This window comes from Triticum aestivum, chromosome 3A (genome assembly GCF_018294505.1).
Source record: "Triticum aestivum cultivar Chinese Spring chromosome 3A, IWGSC CS RefSeq v2.1, whole genome shotgun sequence".
NCBI classification, from domain to species: domain Eukaryota; kingdom Viridiplantae; phylum Streptophyta; class Magnoliopsida; order Poales; family Poaceae; genus Triticum; species Triticum aestivum.
In genome coordinates this window covers 25,863,329-25,873,219 of record NC_057800.1, presented here as the reverse complement: position 1 = coordinate 25,873,219, position 9,891 = coordinate 25,863,329, and the positions used below count along the sequence as shown (strand labels likewise).

The 9,891-nt window shown below is 42.3% G+C and overlaps 1 non-coding gene across 1 annotated transcript; it reads left to right on the top strand.

The window, feature by feature from the left end:
• The first annotated feature begins 5,575 nt into the window (after positions 1 to 5,575).
• TRNAA-UGC (transfer RNA alanine (anticodon UGC)) lies at positions 5,576 to 5,648 on the top strand. Its single transcript has one exon. It is a non-coding gene; the product is annotated as a tRNA-Ala (tRNA).
• Positions 5,649 to 9,891: the final 4,243 nt, after the last annotated feature.

The window sequence follows — 9,891 nt, the reverse complement described above, 5'->3', positions numbered from 1 at the left end:
TCTCATATCCAAGTCTCATCTCCATGTCTCAGTTCTAGTTGTATCGATCGGGATACAACTCCAAGTGTCCGTTACCGTAGGACAGGCTATCGATAGATGTTTTCTTCCCTGCAGGGGTGCACCAACTTACCCACCACGCTCGATTAACTCCGGCCGGACACACTTTCCTGGGTCATGCCCGGCCTCAGCCAAACAATACGCCGCAACCCGACCTAGGCTCAATAGAGAGGCCAGCACGTCGGACTAAACCTATGCCCCCAGGGGTCATGGGCCATCTCCCCGGGAACTCCTGCACATTGCGTACGCGGCCGGTGAGCAGACCTAGGTACCTCCTTCAATAAGGTAGGTGCTTTCCAGTCCAACCCGGCGCACGCCGCTCAGTCGCTGACGTCTATTAAGCTTTGGCACGATGCAGAACGCCCATACTATGCCCACGTGATGGTTAGTGCTATCAGGCCAGAGGCCCCTTGGATCAAATATCCAAATCGTAGTGGATTAGGAACGCACGGTAACAAGCAGAGACTCACGAAAGATGTGTCCCCGTTGCCCCGTCTCAAGTACTTGCGGCAGGGGCTAAGAATGCCTGGCCACACCTTGTAAGTATCTCGCGGGCACCTTCCAGTTCAACCGACTCCACATCACTCGCTATTAAGCTCGCGCGGGTACCCCTCAAGGCCGACCCGTCTTAGTAACATGGCTCAGTGCAAAGTCAAAGTAACCATAGTAACTGTGTGTCTAAAACCAAGGGGAAAACCCGAGGAATCACCCCCGGTGAATTCCACTCGATGTTGTCATCAAGGTGAATGTAAGAGGATCCACCCTCGAGGTTCACATTTGATGGGTTGCATGACAGAGCCGTAACGGAAGTGGTTAAGGAGGAAATCACCCTCTATAACCTCAACCGTATAGCTACACTACAGAGATCTCATCAGGAGTGATGTAAGAGGTTCCACCCTCGGCACTCGATGGTAACTCTGCAGAGTCGTACAACTAAGGGGGGTGATGTGCGGTGTCGGGGCCTGGACGTTGATCACGTTGATCGAGTCATCGAATATAAAGCGAGGTGACTGGGACAAGGTGGGGCCACTGATGGATCACTAACCAACCTATACTAAGCAGTTTAGGATAAGCAGCTAAGGTATGAAAGCAGGTAACAACAACAGGCTATGCATCGGAGTAGGATCATACAGAAAGCAGTAGCAGTTCTAATGCAAGCATGAGAGGGAAAGAAATGGGCGATATCGGAATGCTCAAGGGGGGTTTGCTTGCCTGGTTGCTCTGGCAAGGAGGGGGGGGGTCGTCATCGACGTAGTCGATCAGAAGGGCAGCATCGGTCTCGAGGTCTATCGGAGAGAAGAGGGGGGAGAAACAGTAAATATAAAGCAACTTAGCACCACAAAGCATAACATGGCAATAAGATGTGCCGGGTGTGACCTAACGCGGTAGGAGGTGATACCGGCGAAGGGGGAAAACATCCGGGAAAGTATTCCCGGTTCCGGACGTCTGTCGGACAGATGAACCGGAGGGGAAAGGTTGCATGTTCGCTATGCTAGGGATATGTGGCAGACGAACGGAGGGCGTATTCGGATTCGTCTCGTCGTTCTGAGCAACTTTCATGTACAAAGTTTTTCGATCCGAGCTACGGTTAATTTTCTATGTTTTTCCAAAGTTTTAAACACATTCTGCAATTTAAATTTAAAACGAAAATAAGTTTGCTGCATCAGCATGACGTCAGCAGGGTCAATAGTCAACTCTGACCGGGTTGACTTGTGGGGCCCATCTGCCATTGACCTAACTAAACTAACTGTGTTAATTAACTAAATTAGGCAATTATGCTAATTAAGTTAAGTTAATTAAGCTAATTAAATCGATTACTAATTAATTAATTAATATTTAATTATTTTTAACTAATTTTAATTTCGTTTTGGGGGCGGGCCCCACTGTCATAGGCCCATGTGGCCAAACGGGCTAACGGGTGTGGGCGCCGGGCAACGGATGCAGGCGATGCCCAAACGAGCGCTGGCGTACGGGGCCACACCCGAACGGGCGTGCGCCCAGGCCAGCGGGGGAGGCGCCGGCCACGACAGCAGGCGCTAGCGCCGACGAGCGGCGGCCAGCAGGAAGCGATGGTAGGCGGCGCGAGGAGGGGCGGCCGGCGCGACGAAGCAACAACAGTGACGGCGGGGCTGCAGGGCAGGGGCGGCGCGGCGCTAGTGGGAGACGGGCAGGCAGTTGTGGTGGAGCGGGAGGGCGACGCAGGGTGGCTGTACAGGGCGACGCCGGCGAGCGCTGGGGTTGTGGGGACGCGGTGAGCGCGCTGGGGAGGGTAGCGGTAAGCGGGCACACGCATCGGGCGTGGCCGGCGCGGCACGGGCGCGTAGGGACTACGATGCGGGGCGCGCGAGCGCGTGCGTACGGCCACGGGCGCGGACGCGACGAGCGCAAGGCCCGGGCGCGGCCTCGGTGACGGAGGACGGCAGGGAAAAAAAGGGGAAACAGCGAGGGCTCACAGCGGAGCGTAGGGAGGCGGCAGTGGGCTCGGGGAGGGTCGAGGTGGCCGGAGACGACGACGAGGGCAGCGGCGTTCGAGAAGGGAGACGAGTCGGGGAGGCGTCGATCCGCTTGATGTGCCGACTCCGAGCTCCATCCGGGGCTTGTAGCCGACGTGGAGGAGGCCGGTGGAGCCGTTGGACGCGTTGGCGTGGTGAGGGAGGGGTCGAGGCCGCGGCAACGGTGCCGACGGCGCTCCGGCAGAGAGAACCGAGAGGGACAGAGCCGAGTGAGAGGGGAGGAATCTGGGGCTGACGAGGACGAGGCCGAGGGGGAGACTTATCCCCTCGGCGGCGTGGGTGGTTCGAGTGGGCCGGCCTGGCCGACCAGCTGGATGGCCAGCTGGGCCACGAGGCCCACTAGGGGGTGGTGGCCTTTTCTTTTATTTATTTTTTTGAATTGCCTCTGTTTCCTATTTAAAAGAGCTACTGAATTATTTTTGTTAAATGTGGCACTTTGCACAAAAAATAGATAGGAACAAAGTGAAGTTGCATAAAAAGTTTGGAGTCAAAAGGAGTTGGCTAACCATTTTCAGAAATTGGAAAGGCCAATTTAATTATTGTTGGACCACAAGATAAAATCCCAGGGGCATTTTGGGAACTCAAATGAGGTTGGTTCCAACTTGATAAATATCCAAGGATTATTTGCCACCTTTTGAACATTTTAGTTTTCATGCTTGACAAACTTGGATTTTTGACTTTAAATTTTGAATTTGAATTTGAATCATGATTTGGATCAAGTGAGGATTAGCAACAGTAATGTGATGACGTGGCATCATTAGCGGAGGATTACTATAGCTTAATTATCCGGGCGTCATAGGATGTCCCTACACCCTCTATGAACAATAAATTCAAAAAGAAAAAACTAAAACTGTGCGACATCTAATATGCTGAAACTTTGTAGGTGCTTGCAAGTTTTTATGCAGAAAAAAACATTCGAGGAGCTGTACACAAGAAAAAGATTTCAGTGTTCAAAGTTTTGAGCACTTTTAGCATTGACATATCTTTCTCATGTGTACACCTTTCTTTATATGATATTTCGTTACGAAAACTTGCAAGCTCCTAAAAAGTTTGAGCATATTTGATGTCACAAAGTTTCAGGTTTTTATGATTTATTTTCATTTTTAAAAATGTACTTTTCATAGAGGGTGTAGGAACACCCGGAAGCTATCACATCTTTCTCTTGTTTCTTTCATCTTCATACGGATAGCACTTCACAGCTCACACGATGGATATGTAGCACTCTCACCAATAGTCATCAGCTAAATATTTTTGATGTAAAATTAAATATGTTCAATGAATGTATTTTTTGCCACAATTCACATCTTGATGGAGAAACACGTCCAGAATTTCACATGAAACGATTTAGATAGATGGGGCAATTTCCAGTTTGTCAGCATGAGTCCCTTCCATTTTACGTCTTGTTAATTTTTTTTCTTGAGGTTGTCTCCCGTTAATTCTTGGTCTTGTTATTCATTTAAAAAAATGAGTAATGCAAAAACAAATGGAAGATGAAAGGATATTCTTTTAGGAATAAGATGAAAAGAATTCAGGCTCCATTGCTATTGAACAAAACACCAATGGACTAGGTCAGAATTACATTTTTTTTCCATGCTTCGAAACAAGCAAGGATAATTCAGTTCTTTTTACAAGAGAGAGCAAAAGGCCACTTCATCCTGCTACTGTTTGTGGCAGCGGTGGTAGCTATTGTGCTCGGTGACTGCGTGGGCGAGGAGAAGCAGGGCCAGAGATGGATCGGCTCTTTCGCACAACTCATATAGGAAAACACATGGCTTGTTTGTTTCACTCCAACATCTCATAGTAACTACTAAGCCCATGAATACATGCTCCCGTTTAAAGCTATAGCATGCTGACTTGCTACTGTTTGTTACTTGAGGAAGGAATACACTTTGTGATGGACTATGACACTATGTATATATACATACGAGCCATATGCCTAGATAATAAGATGGCCATGTATCTAGTCATGATTATATTACTGCACCATGCATGCAATTCGTTCTTGTTAGCAATTGCATTGTTTCTCTTACTCTTCACATGAAGAATGCAGGCACAACATGTGTGCCTTACTGGAAATTTAATGTGCTGCTGCTGCATTTGGGCCTCGTGTCGTGCACCATACTCCAATAGCCAATAATTGACCTGCTTAGATTTGTTGTATTTCGTAACGACGCCATGGATTGCATCTCTACATGGAAATGCTTCATTTTTTCAAAAACGCAGAAAATACTTCTTTCCAGAAGCTATGTTTTACAATATTAAAGAATTTAACCTTTTGAAGCAACAACCAGTTTCCCCAGAAAATAAAGCAACGAAAGATTTTCTAATTGGTCCACTAATCCTCAAAGTTTGTGGGGCCTATTTGTCTGTAAGGAAATGCACTTGGCATGCTCAGCCACCGATACTGTCTGCTCCACCGAGTGGAGCAATGAGCACCCTTGCTCGATGGGTTTCATACTTTCATTTGGCAAAATCTTGTCACGGTTGATCACAACCTTCAAGGAGATAGGAGCAGACTGCAGCCAGTACGAACACCTCGACAAAACAGAAACTTCTCACTTCAGAAAACATGATAAACTTCAAACCCCTTTGCTTTCGTGTAAATGTACATTGAACATTTGCTGTTTCTGTCTGGACATTTGGAAAAACATGGTTCCAAACGAATCCATCATCTCTTCCCTGAGAATGGCATAGAACTGACTACAGGTTTGGGTTTGCTTGTTTTTGACAGCATGGACGACTATACCACAAAAAGAGAGAAGCGAATAATTTTTAGTACAAAGCACTCTACACGGTTTGCTTGTTCTGAACAAGTACGCATCATCGTAAAATTGCCAGAACAAAATTCACTAGATAAAACTTATACACACACACACTCTCACTCTTGGGAGCGTGTATTCCTATGCCAGTACTACCCTGCTGCCTGTTCCTCTGATAACCATTTCATTGGGATTAAGGAAGTGATAAATGATAATGAAACTATTTAAGACTACCTTTGCATCAACGGGGATGTAGCTCAAATGGTAGAGCGCCCGCTTTGCATGCGGGAGGCACGGGGTTCGATCCCCCGCATCTCCAATTCTTTCTACATTTTTTAATGTCTGTGCGGCCTTTTTTAATCAGTTGGGCCTTTAGAAAATTTGGGCCGTGTTGGGCCTCAATTAATACAGTTAGCCTCTCTGTTGGGCTCTCGGTAAGGGAAGATCACGAAACCTTTTGTTTTTTGCTTCCATATAAGAAGCAGAGACGTGGAGGCACAGATTTGCTTCCGCGAGAAGCACAACTGCACTTCTTGAGAAGAGAAAAAATCATGATTTTTTGCTTTCACGAGGAGCACATATTTGCTTCTCGTGGAGGTTTGCTCCTGTGAGAACACACGGAAAGGGAAAAATGCGATGTATTTTACTATCACGAGAAGCGCATATTTGCTTCAAGTGGAGGCATTGATTTGCGGTGGGTTTTTTCACATTTGTTTTCTTCCACAAGAAGCACATATTTGAATCTCATGTGCTTCAGGAAAAGGGGAAAAGTTCCTTGAAACCTATTAACATGTTATCTAGTTTTGAAGATTTCGGCGCAAGAAATCCAATGGTGAAATTGGTTTAGCATTTAGACGCATAATTCAAGAGATGAAATATATTATAAAAATCTATGAAAAAAGAAAAACTTGCAGGTTGTGACAAGTGCCACTTGTCAGCCTCTAAAAAGATAGGAGTGACCATTGGCAAGGGTATCCCTCAACTAATATTTCATTCATTTATTGCAGGCTATGCTAATTATTTTTATCCATCGCCCCCTTATAGGTACGTAGAAGCCCATCTGAGGTCGATCGATCGGCCCGTACACATGGAACTGGCTATCATCATGTTCTACTCTTCTTTCTACTTCTTTTACGACCGGGAGAGGGGGGGGCATTTGTCGTAAGTGCTAGGGGACCTCCTATATGCCGCTTATTGGGGGCAAATAGTAGACGATTAGCACAGGGGACAGCTGACCTGGGTTGGCCCATTTGTGGTAGAGTGCGATGAAAAATCAACAAAAATCGGTGGCCTAGGTCGGATGACCAACGCCAGAAACGCTCGTGCTGCTAGCCAGTGCGACCGGCTGACTCCACTTCAAGATTTGTAGCGTGATTCTTAAAGAAAAACGAACGACAGCGGCAAAGCTTAAAGAACAACTCACATTTTCCCCCAAAAAACATGTCTTAGTGGTATCAAGCGCACGACCTCCTGTGTACCACGTCGATAGCCAATGTATTTAACAGATTTTTTATCTAAAAATGGCAGCTTATTTTATATAAACAACAGGTAGTGAATGATTTAATCCTCTTTTGAAATTTGAACGTGAATTTCTTTTCCACAAAAGTAAACATTTTTTTGAAAAAAAACAAACATTTACAAAATTTGATAACAAATTATTAAAGACTCAAACATTTTTTAATGGAACAAAATTGAAAACGAGAACATTTTCTGAAACTACGAACAACTGTTTGAAAATGCAAACATTTTTAGAGAAACAACAACAAATTAAAAAACCCGAATATTTTCCGAAATTATGAACAAAATTTTAAAAACGTGAATGTTTTATGAAATTTTTCTTTGAGCTAACACAGTAGGGAAAATCCCTACCATAACTCGGTTTTTCATTAATATGAGGGGGTAATACATGGCACTGTACATGGATGGTACAAAAAGATAATTACAAAAAAAAGTTCACAATGTGTCTAGCCATGATTGCATTCCCTCCTTAAGGCTGGGCTTGGCTCTTTTCAAGATGGTGCCGTAATGCTCTTTGAAGCAAATTATGCAATGTGGTAGATCTCTTTCATTGTTGTCAAAGATGATGCCAGGCCTATGCTTCCATGCGCTCCAACATCCTGCTATCATACTTTCTTTGAAACCCTTGTTGTCGTATCTGTTCTTGCCATCTGCAAGCATCTCAATGGTATCTAGGTCTGTGTTCCATTCAATTCAAATGGCCATCTAGAATTTTTTGCTGAAAACACATTCAAAGAAAAGGGGCTGCAGATACCCATTAGGCTCATCATCACATCCATAAATGTGTTATGAAATTCCCTGAACATTTTATAAATTTAAGAACAAATTATGGAAACAAGAATAATTTTGAATTTGTGATTAAAGTTTGAAAACAGGAAGATTTTTTTTCAAAAACGCGAACACTTTCCTTAATTATGAACTACATTTTCAAAATGCAAACATTTTCAGAAATTCGCTGAAAATTTGTTGAATTTGCGAGTAAATTTCGAAAATAACTTTTATAAAAAATTCGAACAATTTCAGAATTATAAACCACTTCTTCAAAATGATTGCGAACAAATTATGAAAACACGTTTTTTTTGAATTTTTGAACAATTTTTGATAAATGTGAACTTTTTTCGAAATTGTGAATACCATTTTCAAAATGCAAACACTCTATGAAATTCCCCGAACATTTTTTGAATTTGTGAATAAATTTTGAAAACAGGAATATTTTATGAAATTCACAAACAAAAATTTAGAATGTGATTTTTTTCAGAAATTCTTTACAGTTTTGAACAATTTTGGAAAAGAAGTAAACAAAATTCGCAGTACTAATCTGTTTTGGAAGTTCTGAGCAAAGTTTTAAAACAGAAAATAAATTATAAAACATATTTAGGAAAGTGCGAACATTTTATAAATTTTGATAACATTTTTTGATAAAATAAAATACAAACTTAAAAATAAAAAAATGAACAAAATTGAAAGAAGAAACGCAAAACAGGAAGGATAGACAAAGAAGAAAACTATTTTTTTTGGAAAAAAAGCCGGTTTGGGAACTTACTAGAAGGTTCCCAAATCCAGAAAAAACGGCCTCAAAGCTCGAGAACGTTCCCCAAACCGGAAAGAGAAAACTTTGTGTACAAGTAGAGAAATATCTCAAGTGCTGCGGCGACAATTTGTGCAACATGTGGCAAATAGGAAACGATTTTTTACCCTGCAAAAAAATAAAAATCAATTTCTATCCATATGCTTCCCTTTATAGGTAGGGAAAAGTGGAAAACCCTAGCTGAGGTCTCCATCAACGTAACTTCATTTGTAGTTTTGTCTTTGGGCAGTGTTATGCGTCCGTCGACAGATAATTTGAAAAGATCCGCCCACTCAGCAGTTAGATCTGGTCCAACCAACGGTTAACCCCGTCCTCATTGTTGCAACAAAGTCAGTGTTGCAGAACCCTCTTTGCAACATAGTTCATATTGCTGGAACATTTAAGTGTTACAATTTTTTTAGTCTTCACTTTTTTGCAACATGGATGATGTTGCAGAAGGATTTTTGCAACATAAATGACGTTACACAAATTAGAGGAAGAACGGGAGCTTGGGAGGAACACGTGAGGCAACTGCGCTCGACGGATCCAGATTCAGATCTTAGAACATACCGGTGGGAAAACTGCAACATAGGCTCAGTTGCAAAACATAAAAGATAATGCTAGGTGAGCCCCGCATGACACATGTCACACAGACGAGGCGGCAAACGTCCGCGTGCGATCTGCCTGCTGAAACCAAGCCTTTTTCTTTGTCTTTTCTTCTTCTTTTTCGACATGTTGTTCATTTGCCGCAAATGCTACGTCTCGCTTATTGTGAGACCGTAGCAACGCTCGCCTCAAGTAATCGGTTATGTGGGCTGGCCCAACAAGATGAACCCAGTGATTTTTGGAACCTTTTCAGATGCGGTTAGTGAAACTTTTTGCACTGTTTGGGTCGGTTTTATTTTCTGTATTCTCTGTTTTTATTTTAATTTTCATTATTTCAATTTTTTTAAATGCAAGCCAATTTTCTCCGAATGCAGATTTAACATTTTTTGTATACAAATGGAAAATTTGTTTTGATACACATTGAACATTATTTAGATACATGTTGAACAATTATCCGACTATACATGTGAAATATTTGTAAAATGTGCATTGAATATTTTGAAGTAAAAAATAAACATTTTAAAAAACATAATTAAAATTCATTACCAAATATCATCAATATTTTTAAACATGTAAGAAATTGTTAGAGAGTTTTTATAAAATATCACAAACATTTTATTATATGTTATGATTATCTTTTGAAATTACGTGAACAACCTTTTTACAGTTCATAAGCGTTCTTGTAAAATGCCAGGAAACATATTTTTAAACACACTGTCATTTTTTAAATTCCATGAACAATTCTTTGAATTTTACATTGTTTACATGAAGAATTTTTTTATATTTTTCATAATATTCTTGGAAATATCATGAACAAAATTTTAAAAATGTGTATATTTTTAAATGTCACATTTTTCAATGGTACTACCTT